This window comes from Adiantum capillus-veneris, chromosome 8 (genome assembly GCF_014529385.1).
Source record: "Adiantum capillus-veneris isolate H3 chromosome 8, ASM1452938v2, whole genome shotgun sequence".
In the NCBI taxonomy this organism is placed as follows: domain Eukaryota; kingdom Viridiplantae; phylum Streptophyta; class Polypodiopsida; order Polypodiales; family Pteridaceae; genus Adiantum; species Adiantum capillus-veneris.
The window spans coordinates 159,946,868-159,957,746 of record NC_140938.1 but is presented as its reverse complement, the minus strand read 5'-3'; positions in this window follow the sequence as shown (position 1 = coordinate 159,957,746).

Below are 10,879 nucleotides of genomic sequence, written 5' to 3'. Positions count from 1 at the left end.
CTTGTGGTAAAAGGTTTTTCTCAAAAGAAAGGTATTGACTTCAATGAAATATTTTCTCCTGTTGTAAAAATGAACTCAATTAGGCTTTTCTTAAGCCTTGTGGATGCTCATGATCTAAATCTCGAGCAAATGGATGTAAATACGGCATTCCCTCATGGTGACTTAGAGGAGGAAATCTACATGCTTCAACCAAAGGGGTATGAAGTAAAAGGTAAGGAGAAAATGGTTTGTAGATTAAGAAAGAGCTTGTATGGTTTAAAGCAAGCATCAAGACAATGGTACTTGAAGTTTGATCGATGGATGTTGGATCATGGATTCACAAGATGCAACTCGGATCACTGCGTCTACACAGAGAATTTGGGAGATGGGAAATTCATCATCCTAATGTTGTATGTTGATGACATGTTGATTGCAAGTGCTAACATGCAGGACATCAAAGACCTAAAAGAGGAGTTGTCCAAATCTTTTTCAATGAAAGATTTAGGTGCTGCAAAGAGGATACTTGGTATGAAAATATCAAGGGACAGAACGAAGAAGACAATAAAGCTATCTCAAGAAGATTACATCAAGAAGGTACTAGAAAGGTTTGCAATGCAAAATGTAAAACCAGTTTCTACACCTTTGGCTGGTCATTTTAAACTAACGAAGGATATGTGTCCAAAGACACAGGAGGAGATAGCCTATATGTCTAAAGTTCCATATGCTGCAGCGGTAGGTTCTCTAATGTATGCTATGGTCTGGACAAGGCCAGACATTGCACATGCAGTGGGAGTTGTGAGTAGGTTCATGGACAACCCAGGTAAAGAGCATTGGCAAGCTGTGAAGTGGATACTTAGGTATCTAAAAGGGACAACAACAAATGCTTTGTATTTTGGAGGAACTGATATTTTTCTAGAAGGGTATGCTGATGCAGATATGGCAGTTGACAAAGATACTCGAAGGAGCACTACTGGCTATGTGTTCATGGTTGGAGACACAGCAGTAAGCTGGGCTTCAAAGCTACAGAAAGTGGTTTCACTTTCTATCACGGAAGCAGAGTATGTAGCAATGACGGAGGCAAGCAAAGAAATTATGTGGCTTCATAGATTCTTAGAAGAGCTTGGATTCAAACAAGACAATTGTGTCTTGTACAGTGATAGCCAAAGCACTATCCATCTTGCGAAGAACTCAGCCTTTCATTCAAGGACAAAGCACATTGAGGTGAGATATCACTTCATACGCACTCTTTTGGAAGAGGGACAACTAAAGCTAGGAAAGATGCATACAAGTGAAAATCTTGTAGACATGTTCACAAAGGTGTTCAACAAGGAGAAGTTGAGCTTTTTCTCATCTTCAATCGGCATTCAAGGATAAGAAGCCAGAATGGAAAGCAGTCACAGTTTTGGTTTAGAGATCAGTCTCCAAGTGGGAGATTGTTAAGTATGGAGCCTGATTTACCCTTGTAATTTTCTGTGGTAAAAGCGCACATTTGTAAGGCCCCCATTATGAGGAGACGCCATCGTGCGTGAAGGAAAATCACTCACCAGAAACCAAAATTTTCACGGACAAGAATCAGGGGCAACTTTAAAGGCCTCGGGGACGGAGGCCCCCGAGACTTTCTTTTTTGCCGGAATATTATGGCCGGACGGCGGCCGGAAAGTGGTCGGAAAGCAACCGGTCGGTTGGACGGTGGCCAGTAGTCAACGGCCGGTGGCCGAATTCAAAAGCGGACTTGTCTTCTCAAGGGCGGCCACACATGGGTGGATTGGAGGGTCCGATTTGGACTTATTCGCACAAGGGCGGCTACACATGGTTGTCTCTCATAAGAGAGGGCAGCCCTTTTGGCCTATAAAAGGAGGCCATTTCTACACACATTTCATAGTGTGAAGTTGATGCAACAAGGTGAATGTGAGGTGGTGAGAGTGAAGCAAGGCGGGAGCTCCATTAAGGGTATAATCCCTTTGTAAACTACTTCTTGTTTTGAAGTACTAAAGCCATTGAGTGGCTGCTTTCCCGTGGACGTAGCCCACATTGGGTGAACCACGTATATCGCATGTACTCTCTCTCTCTCTCTCTCTCTCTCTCTCTCTCTCTCTCTCTCTCTCTCTCTCTCTACTCTATAATCTCATGTATATAAATCTGTCTCTCTCCATTAAGTAATCTACTCAATTATCTATTTAGCTATGTCTTATTTCCTAACAATGCTAGCCTCGGATAACACGTCCCAAAAAAAGGGGGAAAAACTGAGTTTACCCTTGCCGCAATATCCTACTGCCAAGCCGCAAATCCCGGATAGAAGTTTGCATCGCTGACTTGCGTCAACACAATCACCGTCGCTTCTCGACTCTCCCAGGCTCGCAATCTGAGGCATTACCCAAAACGGAAAAAATCATCTGTGGCCTTTCACTGCCCACGGCTCCCAACTTCATCTCGCTGTATTTGACCGACCGAGTATCCGATTGACGTGCCATCGACTCGTGCTGACTCCACATAGTGCATACTATTACTGAGAACCTTGGCGAGACCCAAAATATGCAAGAAGGCACATCCTTCAATGCGGCCAACTGGGCTCAGATCCGGCGCCCGAAAAATCTTCAAACCGCCTTAACTTTCTATCCATAGCTTCGATTTGCAATCGAAGAAGACATGCATGCTCCGTAAATTGAGATTTACACATGTATGCACTGACATCAGTCTGGGCCACCTGTCACGGTTTGCCATGTCCATCGGGGATCTGCTACACAAAATCCAACTTTAAACTGCAATGTCTTGCACACCGGGGCCCCGTTTGACGAGCCGTCTGGACGGGCTCCTAGAGCATCTCAAAGACCACATTCTAGAACACTGACTTATCATTCAGAGCACCTTTACCTTCTTTTCCACCTAGACCGTTGTGGGGCCATGTTTGGCCTAAAAAATTGCGTTAGACATACACTTCTGCCACGACATGCTCTCCCAAGGCCTTCATTCCTCCTTTATCCCTTTGCCATGCGCATGCTAGCACTCATAGCTCGGTATAGAGTGCATTCTTGCACAGACCAACTTTGGTTGCACCATCATTGCCCACCCCCTTGTTGAACATTTATGTTCAACCACAAACAGGCTTATTGCACTACAAAACTGCCACACAAAAAGAAACTCTCTGCGCACCACAAAACCGCCCAACATATGTACAAAACTTGGCATCTGTCACCCGCCATATTTGCTCCTGCGGGTTGCCCAACCCCCTACTTTACCTGTATTCACCCACCAGGGTCAAACACCTTGGATAGGTCCTTTCCATCCACCTGCAACAATCTCGTATAGTGCCACACCAAGGCACACACCCAACTGCATAACCAAACTGCCATCCACATGCTTCTACCACTCCAAGCACCCCATGGCATACTGCCCGCTTGCAACAAAGCACCTCCAAGAACACCAAATAGAGCACCACCGTGCTCACCATACAAAGACATACCTGCACCATCACTCGTACCGAATAGACCTAACATACTTGACCCACCCTCCCAACCATGTAAAGCTAGATCCTCATCCAGCAAATCTTGTACCTGCTCGACAGCCCATTGCACAGCCGCTTTTATCAGCATCCCTTTCAACCACCATTCACAAAGCCCTTTAGAAAGCTCGGACACAATCTGTGAATCTGTATTCTCTGCCCGACCACAGAGTGCACTTGCTGCATAGGAAGCACCTCTATCTTTGGCTCCACACTCGCCTTCACACCTGCCATGTACTCAACTCCAACATCATCAAGATCTCCCTCATCAATTGGCCCTTCAAGGTTGATAAGCACCACTTGCTTCTCGGCTTCCATCACCTGCTCTTCAAACATCTCTTCTACTACTGCATTATGCTCCATCAAGGAAGAGAGAAACTCACTCTCTATCGCATTATCCTCGTCCTCTCCCATAGGCAAGGTTCCTCCATCCTTCTTGGCAAAACTCTGCACGTATTGCACTACCATGGAATACTCCACTGCCACTTTCATCAAGATGGCCATTAACATGGCACCGCACATCACCTTCACCTCCATATCATCACCTGTAGGCTCGGGCTCCTCCACTTAGTCTCCATCAAACATAACGGTTTGCACCGATCCTTGCTCTTCACATGCATTCACCGCATCTCCACTCACTTGCAAGCGATCAAAATCATCATACCTGGCCTGAGACGACTCAGTCTCCCAACTTGTGTCAACATCCAAAGAGCTACTTTCACTTGGCTCAACCTCGTCCTTTGTCTCAAGCTTGGGAATCTCCCCTAGCTTCATCGTTTCGATCTCATCTACAAACGGAACCCTTTGACCTTTACCACCCTCTGATGGAGCTTCTACCGCCATACCTTGACTTGGCAACACATCCTTTGCCTAATCGGGAACAACCTGCATGTCTTCCACTATCGGAGCCACTGTAGCTGGCATCCTCGGCGTAGGAACCATCCCGTCTTTCTGTAACCACATAACCCTCGGTTCCTCTCGCACATGCACTTCTCTTTGTACCATCCTTGGCTCGGCTACCACCGCATCAACCTGCTTTGGGATCACAACACCTGGCAAACCCTGTCTAGCTGCACGCTTCTTGAGAATCTTCTTGGTTCGCCCTTTCGCTAGAACCACCGCTTCTTTGTATGACACTGGGCCATCTATCTCCACCTTATCACGTACTTCCTAATACAGGCAATCCATGAATTTTCTCAACTTTAAAAACCCAACATTCTCAGCAGCAGTTACCTTTATCAGCTTTCCCCAAAGGACCTCAAACTCCCATAAGAACGCTTGAAAATCCGCTTCCAAGCCTTGCTTCAAATTGTCCAGCCTTCTCTTTACTTCATCCAACTGCGCATCTGCTACATATTTGCTTCGAAAAGCCACTTCTAGTGCTTCATGATCCACCTTTTCCTCGATAGCCAGGCCATAGAACCATAGCCTCGCTTTACCACGAACCAGGAGAGAAAACACCTGTACCGCACCTTCTTCCCTCGACAAACCGCTTTCCAACACGAACAACCCATAGTCTTGGAGCCAGGTTCCTGCATCTTCGACCCCAGTGAAAATGGGAAATCCCGTCCAAGCCATTACTTCTCTAGCAGCACCTGCTCTTCAAAGGCCGCACCTTTGGCATCACCAAAATCACCGCTTTGACTTCAACTAGGAGCATCAGTGCGCTCCTCCGTGGGGGCACTAGAAGATGGAGAGGGGGAATGGGGAACACACCTGACACACACGCAATTGCCCCTATATAGCTCAGGGTATTCACAACACCCCTATCCTCTTGAAAACACCTTCAAAAAGACCAACTCACACTAACCGGGCCTCGCCTGCACTTCACCCAACGCACACACGACCTGCCCAATTGCTAAGCAGCAATCACACCGATCTTGCCCGCTTCCCACACTTCCACACCTCGACACCTCTCTCTCTTTCTCTCTCACATACACAGGGGACCCGGGGGGGCGCACACGCTCACACACACCGGCACCACACACCTTGGAGACGAGCAAAAAAGAAAGTGGGGAAGGGGGGAGAGACGACACCAAAACCCGACAATGATAACTTCCCTTGCAATGAAAAAACACCATGTACAACATCCATGAACCTTGCTCTGTGCTGCACCATGGCCATCACCTACTTCATACAGAGGGTCACACACCTCCCAACAAGCTTGACTTCGTCGGCATACACATCGACCACAAAGCCACCGTTGTCTTCGCTCGTGTAATAGCTTCACATCTTGGTAGCCCTCGTTGACTACCTTTTCTACAAAGCTTTCACCCTTCCGAGCCTTCTCGCAAACGTGTGCCGGCCTCCGATCACGAGCGTACGAAGCCCTTTCTTTTTCTTCTCTCACACGCCCAAAGAGAAAACCCCCCTCCTTTTCGAAGCCCGCTGCCTCCCACTTGATCACTTTCACCTCTTCTTTTACCTTTTCCAAGGCCAAGGAAAATTTCCTTTTTTGGCAACTGCGCCGGCACTACTGGCTTTGGCTTTGGCTTTGAATCCTTTTTTTCCTCACTTAAGCCTCTCATTTTAACTAAGTTTGGAACTTCTTTTTTACCCATTCTTCCCTTCTTGAGTCCAGCCACCCTTTCCATTTCTTTTTTTATTCAGAAGCAAAGGGATTTTTTGTCTTCACTAGTAAAACGGCGCTCGGAGGCGGCATGGCCCCTCTTACCCTCAAGCCCCTTGCTCTTGAAAAATTTTATAAAAGTAGATCGAGAAAAGTATTCTCTCTCTCTAGTCCTTCAAGTAGTGCTTCAATATTACTTAGGTCTAGCCTTTAATCCCACCTTCAAAATTTGAACTCTACCTTAAAAGAGTCGAAAAATCTAGTGTATTTGAAAATTAAACCAAGTTCTTTAAAAAAAAAATATCGAGCCCTAGTTCTAAGGTCCGTCTCTCTCTCTCTCTCTCTCTCTCTCTCTCTCTCTCTCTCTCTCTCTCTCTCTCTCTCTGCGCAACACCACGTCCTGGTGATCTAGCTAGTGTAATCTCACCTCCAAAGTTTGAAATTTACCTCATACAATACGTTTTGAGGATGACAAAACCTACATATCTTGGAAAACATTGTGTATTTTTATCTAGATACTCCTAAATTTTGGCAAACAACCTCTTAGGTTGAGCTTAGGAGAGCAGCCCGATGATAGAGAGTGCTCGTCCACGCTGGCGCACAACCATTATAGTACAAAAAAGCCTTCACTTGGGTAGCACCCACCCTCGGAAGTGAGGGTCTTCCACTCACTTTGCAACATAAATTGCGGAGAGTGGAGTTTTAACTAAGGATCACCTACAGTAGCAAATGCCAAAATGATTTTTTTTCCAAACTGTAGCAACAAATGAAGGCTAGAGGGAAAATGATTTGGAGGACATGCACTCATTCTCACAACCCATCAAAGCTCAGACCTGTAAGTTCTTACCCTCACAACCTTGCAAAAAGGTCACATTGATGCCATATTGAGAGGCCTTTGTGTGCTTAAAGTCTTATTAACACATGGAAACATAGTAAAATTTCATCTTATTGAGATGTGCATGGCGGTAGAAGCAGGCCTTTGCAAGAGCCTCGCATACATGGCCTTGGCCTCATTAGAATATAAGCAAAAGTCTTGTGGTCCTCCATGCTAATGCACCCATAGCTAAGCGTTCCTTCAAACATGCACCTATCTACTCCAATTTACGAAAATAGACTCACGTCATACACACACACACATCGAGAGAGAGAGAGAGAGAGAGAGAGAGAGAGAGAGAGAGAGCATATGATGGTTGCAAGTCTCTATACCCTAGGACTGTGACATAGATTGAGGCGAAGAAGTCAGTAGATACAAAGAGAATAGCAACAGACACAGGAAGAAGCCTCCAATATTGTGGCTATCAAACCTTGAGAGAGAGAGAGAGAGAGAGAGAGAGAGAGAGAGAGAGAGAAGACGGCCGTGATCACCTACCAAGCTGAGACATCCCCAAAGATTACTAAGAAGAAAAAAAAAAGACACGTGCAAGGTATTTTCCATGTCTGTCAGTTTTTTCGCTATCCTTATCAATGGATCCTCCAGAGGCCCTATTCCTATCAATCTCAACTTGGGAGTCCCACAGGGCCTCAATGCGAGTGCATAAAGAAAAGCTACCCATTGCATGCCATAGCCTATGTGTAGATCAATGATCTGAAGAGTTGTATATCTCATAAGGTGTTATTTAGTATTACTTGTTAAGAGTTAGATGGTAAAACCTCCCTATCAGATTCACATTGTAAAATACACATAAGGCCTCTAGCATATCGCATGCGGGTAAGGACATCCTAGTTATAGACTTGGCACAGCTTCTCTTTGGAAGAGGGAATGAGCCTAGCTTCAAGTACCTTGGTTCAATAAAAAGCCAATCTTTGGAAAGGAGTTCCACTCACATGATCTCTCTTGTAGTCAAGACCTCATACCACTGCTATGCACGCAAGTAAAAGATGCACGAAATTGAGGTTTGATTTTTTAGCTTTCTCATTAGGATCTGTGTAGAGGGGAGATTCTCTAACTCGGGTTCATGCACCATCATCACTGCTGCAAGTGGGTGTTTGAGGGTTATCGATTATTTGCGATTTTGTCATGATCCTTGTTTGAATGCTCTGGTGCACGTCTAGATCCATCCGATCACCATCACCATGAGACGTTGCAAAGAGCTACATATTTGGGTGATGAAAATGTGAATGCTCTCTGCTGGGTATATTGAGAAGATCTAATATTGAGGCTGGACAACTTGCCAGGATAATTGTGGTGCTTGAGGTGAGGTGAGCTCAGTAACATCAATATAAAGATAGGCCTCGATGGCATCAAAGGATGAAATGGCACTTTCCATGAGCTCAACCGCATCAGAGATGAAATGGCACTTTCCATGAGGTCGCCAATGAAACCTAAGGTTATATAAGAGGCTTCAAGACCTAATCTAGCATTCAATTCATTAGTGATGACAGGTGGCCTGAGCTGGCAAGAGCCCAACTCATGAGCATCGAGTCTTTGGGTCCGTTGTCAGCACCGTTCACTGTCACTCCACTCCAATGACTCAGCACCAACGATGCTTGGGTGCTAGGACGCCGTACTATGATTGGTCTCGGGAATGCCATCAACAATATTATATAAGATCAGTGTTCGGGGAAAATGTGTCTCAGCTTAATAAAACTAGATCAAGAAAAGTATTCTCTCTCTCTCTAGTCCTTCGAGTAGTGCTCCAATATTACTTAGGTCTAGCCTTTAATCCCACCTTCAAAATTTGAAATCTACCTTAAAAGAGTCGAAAAATCTAGTGTATTTGAAAATTAAACCAAGTTTTTGAAAAAAAAAATATCGAGCCCTAGTTCTAAGGTCCCCCCTCTCTCTCTCTCTCTCTCTCTCTCTCTCTCTCTCTCTCTCTCTCTCTCTCTCTCTCTCTCTCTCTCTCTCTCTCTCTCTCTCTGCGCAACACCACGTCCTTTGATCTAGCTAGTGTAATCTCACCTCGAAAGTTTGAAATTTACCTCATACAATACATTTTGAGGATGACAAAACCTACATATCTTGGAAAACATTGTGTATTTTTATCTAGATACTCCTAAATTTTGGCAAACAACCTCTTAGGTTGGGCTTAGGACAACAGCCCGATGATAGAGAGCGCTCGTCCACGCTGGCGCACAACCATTATAGTACACAAAAACCTTCACTTGGGTAGCACCCACCCTCGGAAGTGAGGGTCTTCCACTCACTTTGCAACATGAATTGCGGAGAGTGAAGTTTTAACTAAGGATCACCTACAGTAGCAAATGCCAAAATGATTTTTTTTCCAAACTGTAGCAACGAATGAAGGCTAGAGGGAAAATGATTTGGAGGACATGCACTCATTCTCACAACCCATCAAAGCTCAGAACTGTAAGTTCTTACCCTCACAACCTTGCAAAAAGGTCACATTGATGCCATATTGAGAGGCCTTTGTGTGCTTAAAGTCTTATTAACACATGGAAACATAGTAAAATTTCATCTTATTGAGATGTGCATGGCGGTAGAAGCATGCCTTTGCAAGAGCCTCGCATACATGGCCTTGGCCTCATTAGAATATAAGCAAAAGTTTTGTGGGCCTCCATGGTAATGCACCCATAGCTAAGCGTTCCTTCAAAAATGCACCTATCTACTCCAATTTACCAAAATAGACTCACGTCATACACACACACACACATAGAGAGAGAGAGAGAGAGAGCACATGATGGTTGCAAGTCTCTGTACCCTAGGACTGTGACATAGATTGAGGCCAAGAAGTCAGTAGATACAAAGAGAATAGCAACAGACACAGGAAGAAGCCTCTAATATTGTGGCTATCAAACCTTGAGAGAGAGAGAGAGAGAGAGAGAGAGAGAGAGAGAGAGAGAGAGAGAGAGAGAGAAGACGGACGTGATCACCTGCCAAGCTGAGATATCACCAAAGATTACTAAGAAGAAAAAAAAAAAGACACGTGCAAGGTATTTGCCATGTCCGTCAGTTTTTTCCCTATCCTTATCAATGGATCCTCCAGAGGCCCTATTCCTATCAATCTCAACTTGGGAGTCCCACAGGGCCTCAATGCGAGTGCATGAAGAAAAGCTACCCATTGCATGCCATAGCCTATGTGTAGATCAATGATGTGAAGAGTTGTATATCTCATAAGGTGATATTTAGTATTACTTGTTAAGAGTTAGATGGTAGAACCTCCCTATCAGATTCACATTGTAAAATACACGTAAGGCCTCTAGCATATCGCATGCAGGTAAAGACATCCTAGTTATAGACTTGGCACAGCTCCTCTTTGGAAGAGGGCATGAGCCTAGCTTCAAGTACCTTGGTTCAATAAAAAGCCAATCTTTGGAAAGGAGTTCCACTCACATGATCTCTCTTGTAGTCGTGACCTCATACCACTGCTATGCACGCAAGTAAAAGATGCATGTCTAGATATATCCGATCACCATCACCATGAGACGTTGCAAAGAGCTATGTATTTGGGTGATGAAAATGTGAATGCTCTCTGCTGGGTATATTGAGAAGATCTAATATTGAGGCTGGACAACTTGCTAGGATGATTGCGGTGCTTGAGGTGAGGTGAGCTCAGTAACATCAATATAAAGATAGGCGTCGACGGCATCAAACGATGAAATGGCACTTTCCATGAGCTCAACCGTATTAGAGATGAAATGGCACTTTCCATGAGGTCGCCAATGATACCTAAGGTAATATAAGAGGCTTCAAGACCTAATCTAGCATTCAATTCATTAGTGATGACAGGTGGCCTGAGCTCGCAAGAGCCCAACTCATGAGCATCGAGTCTTTGGGTCCGCTGTCATCACCGTTCACTGTCACTCCACTCCGATGGCTGAGCACCAACGATGCTTGGGTGCTACGACGTCGTACTATGATTGGTCTCGGG